Genomic DNA, 25,186 nt, shown 5'->3' with positions numbered 1-25,186 from the left:
CCAGGCAGATAAAATAGAGGTTAATACTTTCTAATAACATATGTGCCAACCCCTGACACTTTTTCTTTCTAGTTTTGAAACCTGGAGAAAACTGGGTTATTAAATATATCTTGGAAAAATATATTATAGGTAAGTCCATATATTTTCTATTAGTTTTATAATTAGTAAGAATGCTTGAGACCAAAACATAAGTATTTTTTAAAATGCCCATAGTTGACTTGTTTAACATAAAACTATACCACATGTGCATATATGTACAAGCATGTGCAAATATATATATTTACCTGATGCTTTGACATATCGATGGTTTAATGTGTTTTAAGCAGTGTTTTCACATACCATTTGTGTATGCACGTGTCTCCAAGGAGTCTGTTTTCCATAAATCTTCTTATACATGAACCAATACCACATTTGATTAGAGCAACAATGTTTCTTCTTAAATTATATTCATGTTTGATAGACCATTTAATGTTCTAGCCAGATGGAATTGAGATGGCAAAAAGGTCCTTAAAGGATTCAGGGAGAGGTAAGGGACATTTGATAAATTATCAAACCTATAAATAGCTTTTATTACCCTCCAACTCAAATCTCATTCTGTCAGTAGCCTCAAAAAACTAACCAAAGCAAAATCAGAGCTAATATTTTGTTGCAAGTATTTATAGATTCAAAGATTTTTACAGCTTTGTGTTTTTATATAAACCATATAAGTACTCATTACAGAAAACTTAAAACATGAACAAATATGTCTGCACAAAAATATAAAATTTATCTTTAATCTCATCATCCACAGACAACTTTCTTTAAAATTTTACTGCACCAAACATTTGGGGCTCTTCATTATACTTATTTATACAATTACAAGATTAACTTTATCCAGTTGTTTTCTGTTTTCTTTTACTGATTTGGAATAATTTTTAATTTTTATAGGTCATCAAATTATCAAACCTATAAATAGGTTAAAGTGAGTGGAACATGGGCTGGCTAAATAGCCATTTCAGACAGTGGATAAAGAAAATTGAATTTAAGGAAAGGAGATGGAGGATGGAATATCCAAAGGAAAGAGCTGCACAGCACTGAGTCAAGAGAATAGTAGGTGGATGATGGCAATATCCAGGAACTGGAGTTTCATCATTATATGCAGTCACTGGTGTGAAGCTCAGTAGATCTTGGGGCTGAGTTGGTGGGCTTGGGATACAGATAGAATGAGAATGTGCATTCAGGTGTTTTAAAGACAGTTTTAATTTCTTATATGGACTGATTCCTGGTGTCCAGCAAGTTTTCCTAATTTTGGCCTCCTGTGGCAGGAAGCTTGGACAAGTCTTCCTGGTCTTTGTTTTCCTGTGGTGGGAAGCTTGCAAATGGCTGGTAAGGATTATATTCCCTAGAGTCCTAACATGTTCCCCCTCTTTCTATTTGTTAGTATTTATTCTTATGGAATTGGGGCAAAATTTCTCTTCTGTAACTACTCGCTGCTGGTTTGGAAGCATAGAGATGTCCCTAATCCATGTTAGTATGTTAGAAAATTGGAGAATAATGGTAAGGATATGTCCTATAAGGTGGGGTCATGGCTATTTGTTTGTCTGTAATGGAGAAAGGAAAGGAGGGCACAGATGATGCAAGGTCCAAAGAGAAGGAGAATTATTGAGGTGAGTGGACCCAAAATAGCAAGAGACCACTCATATTAGGTAACCAGGAAGAGAGGGATTGCCCAGTACCTTGGCTTTGTCACTTATATTTATCTATTTTGGCTGTTCATAGATTTTCCTTTATGTTACTTTCAAGGAAACTGAAATTGTTGGTACAGGTACAATAAGTTTTGTTAATAACTGCACAGACACCTCCCTTTGTTGCTAGGAGAAAATCAAGGGCTAAACAGTTATCAAGAGCACTGGCTAGGGAATCTAGGGACCTAGAGAGTCTTGCTAAGCTATCTGCAGGGTGAACAAATATTTATTCTATTAATTTGGTGAATTCTGTTAGAGGATATTCATGGCAGGCAAACCCTCCCAATGGCGCTACAGCTATGGTTGTCTCAATGACCCCTGCCAGGACTAGGCCAAAGGCCCTTTTTGTCCTGGTGTGCAGTTGAGATTTATTGGATTGTATTGAGGATAGTGATGCCTGTTGGTGTGATGACTCCCAGGTCATCAAATAGTCCCAACCCTTCTGTTGGGAACCATCAAGGTTGGAGTGAAATGTAATTCAAGATGTAGCTTAATTCTGAATTGCGAGCTAAGATGTTTCAAGTTCCACATAGCCAAAGGAGTCTTGGGGATGCTGGTATATTGTTGAGAAGATAGTAGTTGCGTAGAGAGATAGAGAGAGTTATGGAATGGACCCAGCTTGGAGGTATTGTGTCGTTTTTATGCTGGGGTTTTTGAAAACTGGGGCTATGTAGTTTGTAAGGATTTTCCTAGCCACCAGCTGCTGCATTGAGTAGGGTGCAATTGTCATCAAAGTTTGGCTGGCAGATGATCTTAGTCCAATTAATGGATTGGAAAATATCATTGGGGCTGAGGTAAGGAAGCTCCCTTTGATTTGTGAAGATCTGAGCAGTTAAAAGGATCTATGGTAATGGTGTGGGTATCATTATTACAGGGAATGCATCTTATTGTGTCATTGGAAAGAAGGGAAGTACTGACATAGTTGAAAGCATGTAGAGTGATGGGAATCAGGTGGAAACAAAAGGGAGGGATTTTCTCCCATCTGACTCAGAGAAAAAGGAAAGGTATCATGGGAGAATTTCAGTAGAATATTCATCAGCTTTCCAGGTGTGGTCTTTCAGGGCTGTGATCTCCATGGATTGGTCTGTGCCAGGGTTTGGGGTCATTAGCTAATGTAAATGGTCCTGAGGCAGCCAATGCATCATTTGTATGGTTTTACTGCTTTTCTGGGCCTGGAGCTAAAATACAACTGAAGCCTACATGTTATTTTGAAGGACAAAAAGGTCAGGAAGTCTAAACAACCTGACCAGTGATATGCTAGGGGAGGATAGGTCAGTTACTCTGGGGATGAAGTTCTTGTTTTCCCAGCTTTGCCCAATTGCTAGGTATCAGGGCTTTCTCCTTTGATGAGTTTCTATACTAGGCCCATTGTCCTTGCTCTGCTCATGTATGTTTAACATTCCCCCCTCAAGGATTTTTGCCACTGAATTATTTTAGAGAAAAGGGGAATAAGGATCTCTTCTGTAGCTGCTTCCTGCTGAAAGGGGGTGACATTTTTTCCTCAGAGCCAAAAGATACTTGTTCTCTGTCAGAGGGATTATGAGGCCTGGGCACAAATGGAGGTAGTGATGGTCTCTAGGGATGCTATTTCCTGAGTACAAGTAGGGCTTGCAACCTGGTGGAGACCAACTGTTTTATAAATTTTAATATTATTGGGGCAAAAGCTAGAATGACAATAATACAAATGGTCTGATAAAAGGAAAAAAGTCTCAGTTGTTAATAATTCCAAGTCAAATGATGAGAGAAAAATGAAACCTTAGTTTGAAGGGTTGTGGTCAAATATTTAAGGGGGTGAGGGGTTGGAGGGTAATGAGGGATGAGGACACATATGTAATACCTTAATCAATAAAGAAGTTAAAAAAAAGATCTAGTTTAGTTCACGGGTGAAAAACAAAACTTTGAAGATAATGAACTGAACTAGAGTCTAACATTTACAACTGTGTATATGGAGTCTATTGAAACACACATTTTCCCTCTAAAATTACCCTCATTTTTATCAAAGAGTACTTTATCAAATTTAGTTTTAATTTGGCCTGATTATCTGCATGAACTTAAGAAGAACAGTAATTGATTATATATGCTTTTTCATGTCTACTTTGCTAGAATTTCACTTATAAAGAATATTTAGATTGAATTGAAGTCAACCCTTTAGGGAACAGATGCCAAGCGACACAGTTGTCATCTGGCTTTGCCTGCCAGGGTTTAGGTGGATTCCTCAAATTCTTGAGGTCCCCAAAATGCCTTGAGGCCCCTTCTGCCATCTCCCAGGAAAACAACTTTCTTTCATTACCTGGAAATACTACCATGAACCAAGTAAACAAGCAAGATTCCAGGACATTTCTTGAAAGTAGCTTTTAATGGGCTTCAATCAGTTTTAAAAATGCTCTCTGGTGATGCCCAGAGTCTAGGCACATTTTTTCAGACATGACCTTCAAGTTGAAGTCTTAGTTAATAAAATAATAATTGGAAACTAGTCTTATAAAGAGAACAGGTTCTTATTTGACTTACGCAAATAAATATAGTGTTACAAAAATAATACACATAGAGAGTTGTGAAATTCTGGAAAGATCAGGTAGGGAGAAAAATATAAACGCTTCCATATTTCTTATGAAGGTATAGTTTACCAAATTGTCTTAGGGAAATAAAAGCAAACTTTCTTATATCTGAAGGACAGAGAGATTTTCTTATAACTAGTCTTTTGTTTGTCCTGGCTATATTTGCCAGTATTTTATGTTTTCAGTCATTCTTTAGAATTCTATAAATTTTTACTTATTAAAGAGATGACCTGCTTAGAAACCTGTAATTCAGAGTAAGTCATAGTCATTATTATTAAACTTATGAAAGGCTTAACTAACATATTTGTAAATGCATTAGGGCAAAACAAAAGATGGTCTGTAAATGATAAACTTAAATAATGTGATTATAGACTTGCAAATTAACAAAGAATCTTGCTTTTCTGTAAGAAATAACATTCCAAGATAATTTTTTGGTGAGTAAGAATTATTATAAAATGACATAAAAAACAATATGAAGCTTAGAGTCTAAGTAGAATGTTAAAAATATATATAAAGAACAAACAATATGCAAGATTTTAAAACACTGCATGTGGCTCAGTGGAAGTGTATATTGAGCACTGGAAACAATTTATAAACCCCCAATGTGTGGATTGCAAACATTTGGAGTACTAATGCCAAATGCCTTCCATAGGAAACTATTATTCTAGGCTTGTCCGGTGTCACTGACAGGATATCTGTTACTCCTGTGAATTTCCTGTTTGAACTCGGCTCTGAATCTTTGCAAGTTCCTTCCCTTAGCAGACTGAAATTTTTAGAATATTTATCTTAATAAAATATATGTATATAAATAAAATAGTCATTAGTATTAATTCCTATTTGGCAAAGCTTCTCATTATAAAGTTTCAAGCATATTTAATAGGTCAAATTAAAAACTTAGAAGAGAAGATGAATCCTTGAGGTATTTCAGGGCCTATTGTAATAACTCAAAGTAATTGCTCTGTTAAAAAAAGTCTTTTGAAATTTAAACTTTGGGTAGGGTTTCAAATATACTTAAGCAAAAGATTATATTATAAATATTTTGTAAATCTTAGTAAAACAAATGTATATATTTGGTAATAACTTTAAAGGATATTAATTAAACCAGTTTAAATATTAAATATTTTATCTATACCATAGATTCTATTTATTTATGTAATTATTAAATCTCTTTAGGCCAATAAAACATACCCTAGTGGTTCCATCCAGAGGCAGAAAACACAACATAAAACATACAAATACATGAAAACCATACATATGATTTAAATGATCCCAATGATAATCAAAAAGTAAACAACCAGCATTTCTTAGATTGACATTTATGAGCATAATTTAAACATACTCTTATTTTCAAGAAACGCACCTTCAACAAAGCACAAACATTATAGCAACCGTTTTAAATCCACTTTGCAGACTTTCTGTAATAAAAGATAAAAACAGGCAAACTTACAACTTGTCTAGCAATCAATGTTTCAGTACTTCATGTTATTTTAAAATATCTAGATGCTTATTATTTAACCCAGAAGTGCTCCAAAGCTTTTAAGTTACCAAAGACTTTGGAAAATTTTGTATAGGCATTTGAGGCTAGAGAAAAGGAAAGGGAGAGGAACTGCCTATTCTAGGACTGAAGCTCCCAGGCCTCTAGCTGCTTGAATTTAAAACTGCCATAAACCTTTGAGATAAGTTAAGGTTTGGGTTCAGCTTCTGGAAATAGCTGGACTGTTAAGTGTTTGCAGGTTTGTAATAAAGAAGGGGTTAAACAGTGGCAGCTTGTTCTATGGGAAGGTGAGGAGAAGGATCTTGAGGTGGAGGCATAAAGGATGCCACAGGTGGAGCAGAGTTCAGGGTGGTATTGGAGCTCCAAGAAGACATAAACATAGGAAATCTCATACCATTTGTCTAGGTGGTGGCAGTATAAATCCAATTGGAGAATGGTGTTATAATTAAGCACACCATTCTGGAGCCAGATCTCCTGATTGTCTAATTTATATTGTGGCCATGCTGTATTGCAATACAAAATTAGGCGTTTGGGCTTAGTTTTGTCTCATAAATCAAGGGTCTTAAGATTCTTTAAAAGGCAGGCCAGAGGTGAGTCTTTGGGAGGGGTAGAGATTGAATTGCTCTTGGTATTATTATACTATGATATTGGTGATTGTGGGAGGGAGCATCAGGAACCTAGTAAGATAGAGAAAGGAAGCACATCATCAGACCTGGTTGCTACCTCTTTCCATGTGCTCAGACCTATTTTAAGGAACATCTCCCAAGAAAAAGGTTCAGTTTGGGACCGAGGGCCCCTGGAGGCTAGGGATGTATAGGAGCATCCTCGGTATTTATTTCCTAGTAAACTGCTGGTTTGTTCAAACCAACACTTGGATTCCCAGTGAAACCCTAAGGTGACATGACTAGCCTGTAAGTGAGCTCTGTCCCTGAAACTCTGGAATTGGCAATGCCTAGACTCACAGTCCCCAAAATAAAATCCTACAGGGTGATTCTTTTTTTATCTTTTAATATTTTTTGTGTTGTAAATATTCTTTTTTTATTATCTAAAGTTTTACATATGTCTCCTTTTCCCCCAATTGACCCCTCACCAGCCATTCCCACTCCTGCGAAACCCCCACAGACCCAGTGTCTGTGTCCATTGGTTATGCTAATATGCATGCATACAAGTCTTTTGGATGCTCTCTAACACCCCTCCTCCCCTACCATTTGTCTCTGGATCTATTCTTGTTCATCAAATTATGTTGATCATCATCAGGGTGTTCTTTTTCATAGTGTGCCTCAGTTGCTTGGATATTTGCTTGAGACCTGTGGGCTGCCTTGTGCAATCTTGCCTATTCTAATATCAGTTTATCCTACCACGGGAGTCTTCTAGAGGCAGCTGCCTCCCTCCCTGCCCCGCCATGGCTTTTAAGTGGCTGACCCATGTCCACAAGTGGTGGCCCCACAGGGAGCTGAGAGTCTCAGTCCCTAGTGCCCTCCTCTACAAAATGAAGTGACTCACCCATCAGTAGGAATCAGAAGGTCTGACAATATGGCATTCCTGCCATCACTCGGGAGTCCAGAAGGCCTTGGTCATTGTTGGATCCTGAGACTTAAAAGTCTCTATGGGTCTGGAGGGGGGATGGAGGAGAATGGGGGAGGCTTCTCTCCTGGATATCCCTGTGTGCACCACCAAAATAAAAAGTTAAAGTGACTGGTGTGCAGGTAGGCTAAATACCCACCTCAGACAGTAGATAAAGAAAAATTGAATTTAAGGAAAGGGGATGGGGTATCCAAATGGAAAGCTGCAAAGCACCAAGCCAAAGGAATATTGGGTGGGTGATGGCAGCACCCAGGTGCTGAAGTTTCATCCTTATATGCAGTCACTGGTGGGAAGCTCTTGTCAGAGGGTCTGGAGTTGCGGTAATGGGCTTGAGATGCAGATGGAATTAGGATATGTAGTCAGGTATTTTTAAGACAGTTTTAATTCCTTATATGGTTTGATTCCTGATGTCTAGCAAGTCCTCCTTGTCTTTGTTCTTCTCTGGCAGGAAGCCTACATATGGCTGTTAAGGATTATATTGCCCTATAGTCCTAAAATCTTAAAAACACAATTTTTTAAAATAAATACATGGTATTTTATAATATGGTTGTACAATAATATATTTAATAATATTTTCTAATATTGGATAAATATGTTGCTTTGAAGGTTACTCATTGGAAATTATATGACCTTAAATGTTTTACACATAACTCCTTGTATTCACCTTTGATATTTTTTTAGAAAAACTTTCTGGAAGTAAAATAACTTGGTCTAAGTCTAGGTGATGCTAAGTCTCCTCAAACATATTTTAAAATTGTTTTTCAACAAGAAATGCCTTCAGCCAATTTATATCTGGCCAGGATATAATTGTTTATTTAAAAAACATTTTTGCCTTTGCTCATGTGGCTCAGTTGGTTCTAGGGTCATCCCACACACTGAAATGTTACAGGTTTAATTCCAGGTCAGGGCACATACCTAAGCTGTGGGTTCAATCCCTGGTTGGGGCGCATATGGGAGGCAACTTATTGATGTTTCTCTCTCACATTGATGTTTCTCTCTGTCCCTTCTTCTCTCCCTAAAATTAATAAAACATATTCTCAGGTGAGGATTAAAAAGTAAAATAATAATAAAAATAAAATATTTTTAAGAAATTGATATTTCAAAATTATGTACATTTAAATATTAATAGTTCTTGCTCATCTAACAAGTAGATATTTGCTTTGCAATTCTTATCCATCTGAATTATTTTCAAACATTTATAGTTTAATTTTATACATCTTATTCCTTAACACACACGGAATTTATTTTGTTCTATAATGAAAGTTTGGGGAAAAAATAGTTTATTTTGGAAAAAAAAAATAGTTTTGTTTTGTTTTGTGTTTTGTTTTGTTTGTGTGTGTGTGTTGTTGTTGGTTTTTTTTTTTTGTTTTTTTTTTTTTTGTTTTTACCAAAGGGCTTGTATCTATGCATATAAGCCCAACCAATGGACACAGGCAACAGGGGGGTGAGGGCATGAGTTGCGGGGGGGGGGGGGGAGGGGGTTTGGAAGAATGAGGACACATATGTAATACCTTAATCAATAAAGAAATTAAAGTTTAAAAAAATAGTTTCACATCATTTCTTGAAATGTATGTTTCCTCACATCAGTTTAAGATGTTCCCTTTATTAAATATTAAATGTTCTTATTATAATCTGTTTTTAGAATATTAAATTTTATTCACTTAATCAACTGATTATTTTAGTGCCAAGCCATTTAATTTTGTTTTTACTTCATTAATATTTTATTATTTGATAGGGAAAATTGGGGATATGTGCTTTAAAGTTAAATTAATAACCTATGTTATACCAAGGTATATAGTCTGGGGGGCAGCATTTTAAATATATCTTTGAACACATAACTATTGCATCATTGCATCTATAGATGGCATAGATACAAACATAAAACTTATTTAGTGTATCTAAAAATAGTTAAGTAAAAATTTTTATTTATACTGTTAGCATATTGAAATGCCATTTTTGAGTCAATATTATTATTTATTATTTTTCATCATTATTTTTGAGGATATAACAGATGACCCCCGTTTATTTCCACTATTGCTCCCTCCACTTGGTTCCTGCACCACCCCAGGTGTTCACCACCCTAGTATCTGTGCCGATGGGTTATGCATGTATGCATATATAATAAATTCTTAGGTTAATCTTTTCCTGCCCTATCCACCCACTTCTTGCTTCTGAGATACATTATTCAGTTTCATAATTCCATATATCTGGTTCTATTTTATTCATCAATTAATTTTCTTCATTAAATTACACATATGAGAGGGATCATGTGATATTTATCTTTCTCTGACTGGCTTATTTCACTTAGTATAACACTCTCTAGGTCTATCTATATTATCTAAAAGGGTAAGAGATCTTTATTCCAGCTGCATAGTATTCCATTGTGTAAAGATACCACAGTTTTGTTTTGTTTTGTTTTTTGTTTGTTTTTTTATCCACTATTGATGGGCACTTGAACTGTTTCAAGATCTTAGCTATAATAAATAAAGCTTCTGTGAACATAAGGGTGAATATATTCTTTCTAGTTGATTTTTCAGGATTCTTAGACTATTTTCCTAGGAGTGGAATCACTGGGTCAAATGGCAGTTCCATATTTAATTTTTTGAGGAAACTCCACACTGTTTTCCATATAGTTTATCGCAGTCTGCATTCCTGTCAGTAATGTACTAACTAAGGTTCCTTTTTATACACATCCTCCCAACACTTGTAATTTACTTATTTATTGATGGTAGCCATTCTGACAGGTGTGAGGTGGTACCTCATTGCCATTTCCTTTTGCATCTCTCAGATTATTATTGACATTGAGCATTTTTTTCATACCTCTCTTGGACATTTGTATATCCTATTTATAGAAGTGTATATTTAGATCATCTGCCCATTTTTAAGTTGGATTCTTTGTCTTGCCTTTGTTGAGTGTATGAATACTTTATCTATGTTGGAAATTAACCCTTTATCAGATGTATCATTGGCAAATATGTTCTCCCATACAGTGGGCTCTCTTCATTTTGATGCTGATTTTTTTTTTAGAGTGAAGAAGCTTTACAGTTTGAAATAGTACCATTTGTTAACTTTTTCCTTCATTTATTTTGCCCTAGGCAATGTGAAAATTCTGCTACATGCGATGTCTGAGATTTTGTTGCCTACGTTTTCTTCTAAGATTTTTATGGTTTTGTTACTTACATTCAAGTATTTTATCAATTTTGAGTTTATTCTTGTGTTTGGTGTAAGTCAGTAGTTCTAGATTTGTGAAATATCCAGTTTGTATTTTAATAAGGATTGTATTAATTGATCTATTGGTAGTAATTAAGTTCTCAACATTTACAAACTATACTTATTTAATGTTTCCAAAAGTTGCACACATAGGAATTTAGTTAAAACATGCATATTAAGGTTCTTCTGAAAAATAGTACCAATATAATAGATGAATTTATATGCTTATATCTATATAATCTATATCTATATCTATATCTATATCTATATCTATAGCTATATCTATATATCTATATATCTATCATCTATATACTAGAGGCCTGTTGCACAAAATTCATGCACTGGGGGGGTTGTCCCTCAGCCCAACCTGCACCCTCTCCAATCTGGGACCCCTTGGGGGCTGTCCGACTGCCTGTTTAGGTCCGATCCCACAGGGATCCCACAGTGGGATGCATGAAAGCTATGCACAGTAAAGGGAATTAATTAGAGGAAATATGTTAATATTGCTATTTGCTCATTGTCTATAATAGAAGTATGTGAGATGAGAGGAAATGAGTAAAATGTATATGAAAATAATATATGACTTTACTAATAAACAATAAAAATTATATAAGAACAAAGACATATAAAAATAACAAAAACATCATATGAAAACAGCAAAAATATTATATAAAAACAACAAAAACATGTTATAAGAACAACATTGATGCAAACAATGACTGATAAATTGATTAAACTCATTCTAATATCTCCCTGTATACCACATTAAGAGTGAAAACACTTTCAGAGTGCTTCACTAATTTCCCTTGGGATGAAGTATTTACAACTTTAACTTTAATTTTAATGTCACATGCTCTTTGAACTCAAGAGAAAGCAACATATAACTTACCATGTGCGAAAACTCTGTCTAGAGTTTGTTCTTGTGATTTATTATTATTATTATTATTATTATTATTATTATTATTTAATATTATATAAAATATAATAATATATTTATTATTAATAATAGTCATCTCAAATGCTGGCATCAGGGGAAATTGTCATCGAATTAATTTAGATGGGAAGCCAGTGTCAGGTGGGGACAAATCAGTTCTTGGAATCAGAACAACCTCTCCCTCTGCAGATCCTGTTAATACTTCAGCTTCAATTATGTTAGGTAGCAATCTTTTGATAATAAATCTGGTACCATTATAAGGACCCCATTTACTATTAAGATTTCTCAGTAGCATGATGATTGCACTAACTTTAATTTTAATTTATGACATGGCATCCCTGAAGGAGTAATACTAAGAAAGTCAATGGGAAAGTTCTCATTTTCAGCATCATCTGTTGAGTAAATGAAATCATCACTCAACTATGTGTGAAAATCTCTATCAAGTAAATCCAAAATTTCTTCATTTAATTTTGAACATGTTCATTTTTTGGACAAAGAATTTAGTGTTTAGATATATTTTTAATATTACCTATAGATATACTATTTCCAAAGGTAGCTTCAATAATAGATCCATTAAAAATCATTTCTTGGGGGATTTCAATAATATTTATTTCTAAATGAAAACTGCTATCAAGTTTGTCATCTCCAAGTTTTACTAACCATTCTCTATAAATAAGATCCTCTGATCTCATATTTATTTTAAGAGAGAACTTTCTGAAACATTCCCAAACATCACAGTACTTTAAACTCGTTTGTACTATGGCTGATCACATAGCATGCAGCACAACACTGAGACATTGTTGAAGGGGAACTTTCCCACCAAATGCAACATTCAAATTCATAATTTCTCTTAGTAATTTGTCTATGGTGTTTATAGCATGACTGGATGCCATGGTGCATTCATCAATAATAAGAAGTTGGGCCTTTTTAAAACATTTTATTGATTTTTTTACAGAGAGGAAGAGAGAAGGATAGAAAGCTAGAAACATCGATGAGAGAGAAACATCGACCACCTGCCTCCTGCACACCCCCTACCGGGGATGTGCCTGCAACCCAGGTATATACCCTTGACTGGAATCAAACCTGGGACCTTTCAGTCCACAGGCCAATGCTCTATCCACTGAGCCAAACTGGTTTCAGCCAAGAAGTTTGGCATTTTTAATGGTTTTTGGCATCTTCGCTCTTTATATCAGGTCTAGAAATTTAAGTTTTATTTAATGGAATTGGTAATTTATACTGGGAATGAAAGGTTCTTCCAACAGGAAGTAAAATTACTGTAGATGTTGTCGGTAAAACAGTGCAAGAATTTCGTGGCAATGTTAAAATATGTACACAGATAATAATTTAATTAAAAAATGTAAAATAAATAAATAATAAACAAGGATTAAAAAATAATAATTGTATATATGTCAGATAAGTATTATGTGTAGTAGGGTCATAACTTTATAATTTATATAAATTTCAAATCAGTATGTTGTACACCCAAAGCTAACATCGCATTGCAACTAAAAAATAAAAATTTAGAATGTCAAAAAAAAAAAAGAAGAAGAATTTCGTGGACCAGGCATCTAGTAATTATATGATGTTAATTAAGTATTCATTTTAAAACTTGTTTTATGAAAATTATACTGAAAGTTTTCAAAGAACAATGCTAAGTAGTTTACAATATCAAATTATGCATGGGTGTGTTTATTGTGAAAGCTTTTGCAGAAAAATTTCTTTGCTATTTCCATTAAGTTATTTTTCTGTCTTAAAGAAATTGAAACTTGAGGTTTGATATGCTACATTATATTTATATATAGTTTCTGAAGAAAAGGTGACACATCAGTATAATCAGTGGACCATAGTCAGAGAAAAAGATTTGCTCTCATGTAACATTGGGAAATGAATGCACATTTATGTTTTAAGTTAGAATGAAAATTTAAGGCATATTTATTATTTTTATGATGTCCTACTTTATTTTTTATTAAATTATTATCTGTGTACATATCTTACCATTGTCCCCCCTCCTATACATACCCTCCCTCCCCAGAGTTTTGTGTCCATTGGTTGTACTTATATGCATGTATAAAAGTCCTTCAGTTGATCTCTTATCTCCCCCAGATCTCCCTATCCTCCCCGCTGTAATTTGACAGTCTGCTTGTTGCTTTACTGTCTCTATATGATGCCCTACTTTAATTGGCCTTTTTAGTTAACTGATCAAAGGCAACTTCAATATCATATAAATAAAATGTTTTATCAACTCAAGTTAATACACAGGTTTTCTTAGGTCCTATCTGCATCTCATGTAACTTTCACCTTGGCAACTAATTATACAGATATTTTGGCCTTGAAACTAACTCATTTCATCAGAGGTTTGGAATCAATATTTCAATGTAAGTGCTAAAGTAGGGACGCAATCAAAATATTTTTTCAGGATCACTTGAAAACAACACAGCTGATAGTTTTCACATTTTCAAGTGTTAGCTTTGGTAATGAAGAAATTAATACTACAGTGGAGTGCTAGCTTCAGAAGCACATGTACTAAAATACTACACTGGGAAAGGAAACTCATTGAACAGCAAAATTCAACTCTGTTTTATTACAAGAAGCAGATCTTAGATATCTAATTTCAGTTTCCTTACTGGGAGAGTACTAAGAAGACTCAATGCAGCAATTTGAAGACTACAATATAAAGGCTACTCTAAACCCACCTCTATTAGAGATATTATCTCTAAGAATTCCAAATATTTTTACATGCTATTTGGTATTAAATATTATCTTTATTTGTAAAAGATTTGAGAGATTTATTAAATTAAATGAATAAGGTTACATTCTATATAATAAAAGGCTAATATGCAAATTGACTAAATAGTGAAACAACTGGTCGCTATCCACATGTGTCAAACACAAGGCCCGTGGGCCAAATCCGTCCCTCCAGGCCTTGCAATGTGGCCCGCACAGCGCTGTCATCACTGCACTCCGCTGCGTTTCCATCACAATGACAGTTTATGACTGTTCAGTAAACCATTCGGCCCGCGATTTAGGATGGATTTTAGATTTTGGCCCCTTCTCTGATTGAGTTCGACACCCCCAATACACTAACCACCAGGAGGCAGATGCTCAATGCAAGAGCTGCCCCTTGGTGGTCAATGAGGTCCCACAGGGAAGCGCCTCTCAGCCAGCAGCACTAAGGATGTCTGACTGCAAGCTTAGGCCTGCTCCCCATCAGTTGGACATCCCCTGAGGGTTCCCAGACTGCAAGAGGACATAGACCTGGCTGAGGAAATCCCAAGTGCACAAACTTCATGCATCAGGCCTCTAGTTGGTTAATAAAAGTATATAGGTTTCAACTCTACAATTCTATAGTACATCCTCTGTATAATTTGTTATGTATTTACCACCAAAAGTGAAATCGCATTCTGTCATCATATTTGTGACCCACTCTTCCCTTTATTATACCCCCACTCCCTTTCCTTCTGATAACCACCATACTTTTGTCTATAAAGTGTTTTCCCCCAAAATAAAATAAAAGGTATATTTATTGCCAATGACACAATTTGTTTGTCTTGTTTATTCATTTGCTGTTTTAAATTTTTTATCCCACATGAGTGTAATAATATATATATATTTTTTTTTACTTTTTCCAACTGATTTATGTTGCTTAATATGACATTCTCAAGATCCTTTTTGTTGTCACAAGTAATAGTATTTCATCTTTTCTTATGGCTGAGTAGTATTCTGTTGCAGACATGTACCACAGATTTTTATTATTAGCTCTTGAATGTTGATATTAGAAACAAGCTTAATTTATAATTGGCTATAAGTTGCATATATTGTATTTTGAATTATTGTGAAGTGAGAATATATAACCTAAAATTTTTTTGAAATAATTTTTTTACATATAACCTATGTTTTATCATTTTTATGTTTATAGTTAAATTTATCAGAAAATATAGAGTACCCATATACCCCCTACCTACACACAGACACTCTCTTTACCATACATGACAAAGTGTTACCTTTGTTACAATCAATGAATGAACACTGATACCTCATTATAACCCAAACTTCATAGTTTGCATTATTCTTTGTTTGGGTTTATTATTTGTACTGAATTAATACATTTAGAGTTATAAACTAATACTTAACAAATTTTACATTTTAGTTAAATATTTCTTATACTTAATTTAATAAATCTGATGGGAGTTTCAAACAAACATTTGTTAGCTTTCAAGAATTTTCACAGGTCCTTGAAAATCTCATAAACTATAATGACAACAACAATCATAATAGCAAACATTCATTTAAGAGTTATTTTATTTAGCCAAAACCGGATTGGCTCAGTGGTAGAGCGTCGGTCTGCGGACTGAAGGGTCCCGGGTTCAATTCCGGTCAAGGGCATGTACCTTGGTTGCGGGCACATCCCCGGTAGGGGGTATGCAAGAGGCAGCTGGTTGATGTTACTCTCTCATCGACGTTTCTAGCTTTCTATCTCTCTCCCTTCCTCTCTGTAAAAAATCAATAAAATATATATATTTTAAAAAGTTATTTTATTTATACAACTTTACAAAAGGAATATTAACAATACAATAAAAAATGGGTAAAAAACTTAAATACACACTTTTGGAAAGAGGACATACAGAAGGCCAAGAGACATATGAAACCTGCTCAAAGTCACTAATCATCTGAGAGATGCAAATAAAAACAATGAGGTATCATCTCACACCTGTCAGAATGGCTATCCTCAACAAATCAATAGGTGCTGCTTTTAGGTTTTACATATATTAAGCTACTTAACCTTCACAACTTATTGAGATAGTACTATTTTTGTTCTTATTTTACAGATAAGAAACTGAGGTATAAGTATTATACCCAAAATCATGCAACTACTAAGTTGAAAAGTTATTATTGAAATCAAGACAGATTAGATTGTTTAAAATCCATGCTCTTTTTCATTTGGTTGTTTCTCTCATCATCCTGGCTCTGAGAGCTGATCATAAGAGAACCTTTTGCTAAACTTCCTCACACCTGAACATTTGGCAATGTAAGTACATGTTTGGTGGTAAACCTGTTTCCATTTAAGGAGGATTTTTTTTTAATTTTTCATCAATTATTTTTTTATACACACACATTTGTAAACACAAATTTACAAATATATTTATGAATAGCTGAAAACAAAATACCATCCCGAAACTGTTACTTTAAGAATGCTCAGCAAATATACTCTCAGATTGTAATGACACCTAAACTTCCTTAACATTTTAGTCACCTTGCTTAGCTAAGATATGAGCACCGTTACTCCAAATTGTTTTTTGCTTAGTCATAGCAAAGAATTCTTCACAAAAGAAGTATCAGAATGTATAATGTCTGGAAGAGTTAAAATTAACTGTTCTGTCACACCTTCTCACAAGTTATTTTGCAGCTATAGTGACACTAATAGATAGTATAGAGTTTTTGAATGCCAATGTCCTTATTTTTCTTATCAGCAGAATAATTGGCTTCTACCTGTGTTCATATAATCTTTTACTTATCCTATAAAATAAAAGCCTAATACACTAAGTGTCCGGTTGTCAGGTCAGCTATTCAACAAATCAAAGCATGACATGCTAGTGATATGCTAATCCTGCTCAACCACTCACTATGATGTGAACTGACCACCAGAGGGCAGTCAATTGGTCAACCAGTTACTATGACATGCTCTGACCACCAGGGGGCAGACTCTCAGACCCATAGGTTAGCTTGCTGCTGGGATCCAACCACTCAGGACTGAGTAAGATAGGCCGGACATGCCCTGGAGCCCTCCTGTGGCCCCCTCTGGCTAGCCAACCTCCTTCATTCCTCCCCAGCCCCAATTGTGCACTGGTGGTGTCCATTGGCCTGGCCTGCAACCTCTTGCAATCCGGAACCCCTTGGAGAGTCAGTTTAAGCCCTATCCCACAGGCCAGGCCAAGGGTTCCCACTGGTGCATGAATTTGTGCACTGGGCCTCTAGTACTTTTATAAAACATCCATGAAGGTGAATCAACATTATTTTTGCTTTCCCTGGCTACACTGTCATTTTTCCTTATGTATTTATTTATTTTACTGTTGGCATTATTACAGAGACCTTCCATTTTCCTCCCTTTGCACCCCTCTATCCAGCTGCCCTAAACCAGACCTCACTACCCTGTTAAAATGGGCTGTGCATTTATATACGTAAATTCTTTACTTAATCTCTTCCCATCCCCCACCATGTTCCCTCATTGTAAACTTTGATGTCCTTTCATTTTGTTTTGTTTTAAGACCCCATTAAACAACAAAGGTCCCTATATAGTATCTAGCTGATAAAATGCTCTTAGCTAGGTTCATTGATTTGTTTATAATAGTATGATATTTTTTTCCTGCATACTTTCTGCTAAAGAACTGATAATGTATGAACATAAGATTTTTTAAAAAATCCATGCTCATTTTCCTTTGGCTGTGTTTCTCTCAGCATTCTGGCTCTGGTAGCTGATCATAAGAGGACCTTTTGCTAAACCTCCTCACACTTGAGCATTTGGCAATGTAAGCATATGTTTGGTAATAAACTGGCCTCAAATTTATTATATCACCTTATATTTATATAGCAAAATATAGATTGTATTATTTGTCCACCTATGTTCTCACTTGATTCTTCCAATAACTAAGAGGTAGAAGAAGTGGAAAACACAATACTGTCTCACATTTTTCTGTGGAATTTGTGAGGTTACTTTAGCAGGTAAATATCTAAATTTAATATTTTAAACATAACCACAGTATTTTCAATAGACTATGCCTGATGACAAATCTACTTGCTAGTGTATAACACATAAAGTAGTATAAATCAACTGGAAGATCTTAAGTCTGTTAAACATTGGGATACATTTTAAAAGATCTTTGAAGATTTTCATAGTTTATTTTTAGCAATAAGGAATATAACTTTTTAGAATACAAATTAATATTTGTGTTTTCTGCCACTTGATGTTGCTTGTGCTTTGATTCATTGAAACAGAACAGCACATACAAGTACATACCAATGAAAGTATGTAAATGTTTAAACAGTCGCAAACAATTTGATGTGACTAAGGTCCAAAGTGCCATTTGAAATGATGGGCTTTGAAATTATAGGAAATTAGGATGAAAAAGAATACTGAAAATTATTTTAAATTTTCTATATGATAAACTAAATAATTTAGGTTTCATTATATAAGCAAGAGGAAGCATACAAGTTTTCAAGAGTAATATCTTTCAGATTTTAGAAATCTAAATCTGACAAGATTGCAAATTTAAAAACAAGTTGGAATGAAGAGATACAAATGTATTTGATGTCTACTTTTGAAATAAAAATGGTGGGGCTTGATTAACAATCAAATGTAGAAAATGTGACGAGAAAAGATAAGAGAGGATCTTAAGATTACTAAAATTCATAGCTCGGGACATGAACAGAAAACTATTAATATTAATAGAAAATATAGAAAAGGGATTAGAGCCGAAACCGGTTTGGCTCAGTGGTAGAGCATTGGTCTGCGGACTGAAAGGTCCCAGGTTCGATTCCGGTCAAGGGCATGTATATTGGTTGCAGGCACATCCCTGGTGGGGGGTGTGCAAGAGGCAGCTGGCCGATGTTTCTCTCTCATGGATGTTTCTAGCTATCTCTCTCCCTTCCTCTCTGTAAAAAAATCAATTAAATATATATATAAATTAAAAAAAAGAAAAGAAAAGGGATTAGAGACATCATGTAAGGCTATAATAGATTTTCATATATTCAAATGAAAGACTATCCATGCTGCTATTATCCTAACATCACCATTTTGTTACACCATGAAAGGTATAATTGTGTGCATTATCATAACCAATTAAGGATATGTAAATAACTATGTCATATTTTTAATTTATTTTACTATTTGAAATAAGGCTAAAGGTTGTATTATATAAAAACTAAGAATGTATAACCTGAACATTGGGATTATCATGTCTGTACCTCATTAAATTCTTGCAATTAATAGTAAATGTTTCCTCACTTCTTCAATATTGAAAATTCACTATTATACAACGTAATGGGCATTTTAGATTTGATGTTTTTCTATTATGTAGTACTAAAAGATTTAGATGTTTAACAGTGCATTAACTAAGTTTTTGTATTATTCAAAATATAAATGTCACATGAATGAAGAAATAAGAGAAAATTTTAATTAGTGGAACAAATTAACCATGCATTATTTATCAAAATATTGCATTAATTAGAAGATAAATCAAGAGATATTTACTCTTGCTAAAAATCAGAAAGTTTGGATAATTATTAAAGTATGATTAGTTAATTAAAATTATTTTACTAGGTTGAACCCTATAAAGTTGCCAATGTTTGACTGTTTTTGACTTACAAACATGGCATTTTATATAGTTTAATCTAATTGTTATCAATGACCTACATAATTCCTGCTGTATTGCATGTAATGTGTGCTTAGGTTTTTATGTACCTTTAAAATTGGGTCATCTTGATTACACATTTAACAGACATTTGTTTTACTGCTTACTGATCAGGATGTTTAAGTTGAGATGCCTTTCAGATTTTTCCAGTGGCCTACTTTATTTTCATCTTGAAGGTATTATGCAAACCCATCTGTAATCATCCAAAATGTACAGAAGTAAAATAGCTAAGCAACTGGCAAAACTACTAATTCCAACAAAATATTATACAACACTTCTAGAGTATTTATAAGTTATGAAAATTCAAAAGTATCATATTTCTACTTTTTGTAAATGTTCAATAACATTTGTTTCTAGAACAAGATAAGAAAGCAACACAGGTTTTCAATTCTTCAGACTAAATTCTATGATTTGTTGTGTTTCATTGTTTTACTAAAACATAAAGTATATTCTGATGTTATAGAAAACGCATTAAAACTTCTATTTCTATTTTTATACTAGAAAAAATAGTAGGGAATACATGCTAAAAGAGGAAGTGACACCCATCTAGTGAACACTGTTGAATGAATCTTGTAGAAAAACAAGTTTGGGACAGAATAATAACAGAAGTATCTAAGAAAAGCATAGAATTCTTTGTTAATAATAACTTTATTTACTCTAAGAAACTTCTTTTTTAAGGTTTATTGTTGACTTTAAAATAACTTTAATGAAAGAAAAAGAACACTATCTTAAAAGCATACACATAACATGAATCTTTATTCCAGAAACATTTGAATGTAAAAAAGCATGCATGTAAGAATCAAATGTGATGTTTTTTATGGCTCAGTTGGGAATTTTTCCACAAGCTCACAGGAGTGAGAACCACCCAGTGTATAAGTACCCAATACACGATGACATGGAGAAACTATTTTGAAAAAAATAGGAAATCCTTTGCTTGTTTTAATTTATAACACCAGTACTGGAGAAATACAACATAATTCATTACACTCAGACACACCACAAAAAATTCAATGGAAAAATATCCTCAGGTGAGGATAATAAATAAATAAATAAATAAAGCATATACATTGTTTATTTCTGGAATTTTATATTTAACATTTTCAGACCATTGTTGATGGCACATAACTGTGGAACTGTGGAAAGTGAATCTGCAGATAAGAGGGGAGTACTGTGTACCACAAACATGTCAAACTTGCAGCCAGTGGGTTGCATGCCTACTTTAAATAAAATGTAGCATATAATTTTATCTATTTAGACATTCTATGCCTTTTTAATGGGAAATTAAAAGGCATAATACATATGCCTTTTGGTTTGTTTGTTTCTATGTCTTCCAAACACAGTTTTATATATTTTTCTTTTGTTCTTTATTGATTTTTTTAAAGGAGAGTGTAATCCATTTGTAGTCTAAGTAATTACTGATGTGAAAAGATTTATTATTGACATTTTCTTAATATTTTTCTGTATATCTTCCAGTTATTTTACCCTGATTTTCCTTTCTTGCTACCTTCCATTATGCTTAATTACCTTTTTTTGTATTGACAAGCTGTAATTATTTTATATTTTCTTTTGTGTATTTTCTATAGGTGTTTCTTTTTGGTTATTATGGGACTTACATAAAACATCTTATAGTTATAACAATATATTTCAATCTGATAATTTAATTTCAATCATATAGAAAAACTCTACACTATTACACTTTGTCACCTCACTTAATTTTATTTATATCACAAATTACATCTTTATATATTGTATATCCATTTACATAGTTTTATAGTTATTTTATACTTTGACATTTAAATTCAATACCCAACTTAAAATTACAATACTTTAAGTCACACTTACGATATTCAGTATTTATATGTATACTTACTTTTACCAGCAAGCTTTATGTTTTTATATGTTTTTGTGTTACTATCCAGCATCCCTTCTTTTCTATTTTCAGGACTGTTATTTTCTTCTGGGGAAAAAAAAAACAAAAAAAAAACCAATTTTTTTTGCAGGTATAATGGTGAACTTCCTCAGCTTTTGTTTATCTGGGAATTTTTTTCTCCTTTATGTTTTAAGAAATTTTTTTTCCAAATATGGTATTCTTGCATGACAGTATTTTTCTTTCAGCACTTGAATATATCATATATCATTCCATCCCTTTCTGACCTGTAAGGTTTCTGCTGAGAAAGCATTCATAATTTTATGGAAGCCCCCCTGTATGTAACAAGTGACTTCTTTCGAACAACTGGAAGGTTGATAAATGCTCTATTCTTCTCCCTCAATTTCAAAACATACAGAAACTTAGAGAAAATAATATAGCTAATATCCACATAACCACATCGCATATTTAAACATATTTTGCATTTTTATTTAAATTTCTCCTTTTAAAAAGTTATAGAGACACATTCAAAGCCTTCCACAAACATTCATTTTGCCCACTTTTTTTCTCTTTAATAAAACTAAGATCTTGAGTTTGGTATGTGTCATTCTTAGGTATATTTTGGTATATATATTATATATATACTATAAATAGCTGGTGATACTTTACAGTGTTTTAAAGATTATATAAATTATTTGTATTATATCTATGCCTTTGCATTTTGTATAATTACATAGTTTATATTATGTATAGGAAATATATATTATATCATATATACCTGATTCAACACTTACTATTTGTAAACTTTGCATAATTTACTTAAATTATGTGGTCATTATCCCAAATGTAAATAAGTTTAGTAATAGTGTTAACTTCACTGAGTTTTAAGAACTAAATTAGTTAATGCATGTAGTCTTTGGAAAAGTATCTATAAATGATAGGCAATCAATAAATATCAGTGATTATTATTATACAACCAATTTTTCACTCAAAATTTTATTTACCTGCATTAATTCATGTAGCCATATTTTTAAATACTCACCTGAGAGTATGTTTATTAATGAGAGAAAGAGAGAGAAGGAGACATCAATATAAGAGAGAAACATTGATCAATTTCTTCCCCTATATGCCCTGACCAGGAATTGAACTCACCTTTAAGTTTAAGGGATGATGCACCAACCAACTGAGCCACACAGACCAGAGTTATGTAGCTATAATTTATTAATTGTAATATATGTATAAAAAAGGCTAAGTGACCATCCAATTGTCCAATTGACTAGTACCTCTGACACACATTGACCACCAGGGGGCAGATGCTCAGCACGGAAGCTGCTGAGCTGTGGTGATTTGGCAACAGCAGTTCTCAGATAATGCACCCTGGAACCAGAGAGAAGGGGGCCCGATTCCTTGTGGGGGGGAGCCCAATTTCACCTTGGGCCATGGGTTATGTTGTTCCTGGGGCACTGTCAGCCCCAAATCTGCTTTACTGCACACTTGGGTGTGTGTTTCACTCCCTGTACACAGCAACTTTGCAGAATGCCCTCTCCCACTAGGGGACCCCTGGGGTCAGTTTCAGCCCAATCACCACAGTTCAAGCCAAAAGGACCCCACCTGCTGGAGGGACACCACTCATTCTGCAGACACCCTTCTAACCATAGCACTGCCCAAGGTGTGGCCGGCAGAGGAGGGACCACGGGAGGTTGGCTCCAGGATGTGTCTGGCCCATCTCCCCAGTCCCACTGTACTATCCACCACCCAGGACTGCCTGCATTTGTCCCTGTACCAGAGCCAGTGTTGTGAGCTGGAAGACCCAAATGTGAGTTTTCTTTCTTTTTTATTTTCCTCTTCACACTCCCCTCACTTCACAGATGCCCTTTGAGCCATGCTGCTGCCCTTGGAATTCTATTTAATTTCCTTTCAATGTACATGAATCTGTGCACTGGGCCACTAGTGTTTGCATATTCTTCTACTGTAGGAATAAATAATTGTTTACCCATTCTCCAACTAATGAAGAATTAAGCTGTTTCTACTTCTACATTAATACAAACAGTACAGCATGCACACATTTATTCATGCTTTTCTTGTGTGAATATTTGCAAAAGTTCATAGTCTGAAACTATCACTGATGAATATAATTTATGGGTAATTTTTTACAAGACATTATAAAATTATCTTCTTTTTAATTTCATTAGCAATAATTAATACTTCTTTTTTCCCACTTCTTCAATAATACTTGGTATTACCAGACTTTAAATATATCTGTCTGATGGATGTGAAATATTATATAACTTTAAAATTTTTCATTTCCATGACTATTATATGTACATTAATTATTTTTGTTTTCATATTTCAGTTCCTTCTTTCATAGTATTGTACATTTTTTGGCTTCTAGATTATTTGTGGGGTTTTTTTCATGGATTTGTAAGACATTTTCATACATTCTCTTTATTTATTGTTTTAATTGTTATATGGCTTGAAAGTAGTTTCTTCTACTCTACTAGAGGCCCGGTGCACGAAATTTGTGCACTCAAGGGACAGAGTCCCTCAGCCTGGCCTAATCCCCACGTTAGATGGCCTCAAAGAGTTAGGCCCCGCCCACCCAGCCAGGGTTCCGCCATGAATCACCCTTGCAAAGGGAAGCCCTGTCCACCTGCCACAGCACCACCAAGGGATAATTTGGGCCTCCCTCTTTTGGGCAACTGTGGAGCCCTCCCCCCATAGATTTTCCCACCAGCCAGTGGCCTGGGCCTCTCTTTGCAGGGTGATCATAGAGTGATGGTCGCACCACCAACCAATTGCATCCCTTTCACCTTGGCTGGCCTGGTGCCAAGCCTGGTCATCTGGAGGGTCACTCTGCTGTTCAGCCCTTTAGTTGATTTGCATATTACACTTTTATTATTATAGATGGTTTAAATATCTCTTGTTTATGGGAATTGGACTTTTTAATTCCTTAATATTTGATGTAATTACATTCAGTCATCCTTTAAGTTATGGCTTATATTTTCTATAATTTTAAAAAATTAAATATTTTCCTATTGTAATGACATAGAGGTAGTCAATGACAGATATATGATAGATGATGGATAGATAGATGATATATAGATAGATGATTGATAGATAGATAGATAGATAGATAATAGATATAGATACGTATTGCAGTCACATCTGGGCTTGTATTTAGAGTGCAGGATATAATTTTTTTATTTTGTATATAAGTACTAAAATGCTTTAACATTATTTGTTTAAGAGTTTCCTTATTTATAATAGGAATAACTATATCATTGAAGGTAGGAACACTCAATGTCTAATAACAAAGGGTCTCTCTTCTCTAGAAGTATTTAAAGTCACTACCGTCCATTAGGTCTGTGACCAACCACCCCTTGTGCTTGGCACAGTCTTTCTTTAGATGGTG

The sequence above is a fragment of the Pipistrellus kuhlii genome, unplaced genomic scaffold (genome assembly GCF_014108245.1).
Source record: "Pipistrellus kuhlii isolate mPipKuh1 unplaced genomic scaffold, mPipKuh1.p scaffold_m20_p_16, whole genome shotgun sequence".
Lineage (NCBI taxonomy): Eukaryota > Metazoa > Chordata > Mammalia > Chiroptera > Vespertilionidae > Pipistrellus > Pipistrellus kuhlii.
This window is presented reverse-complemented; position numbering follows the sequence as displayed.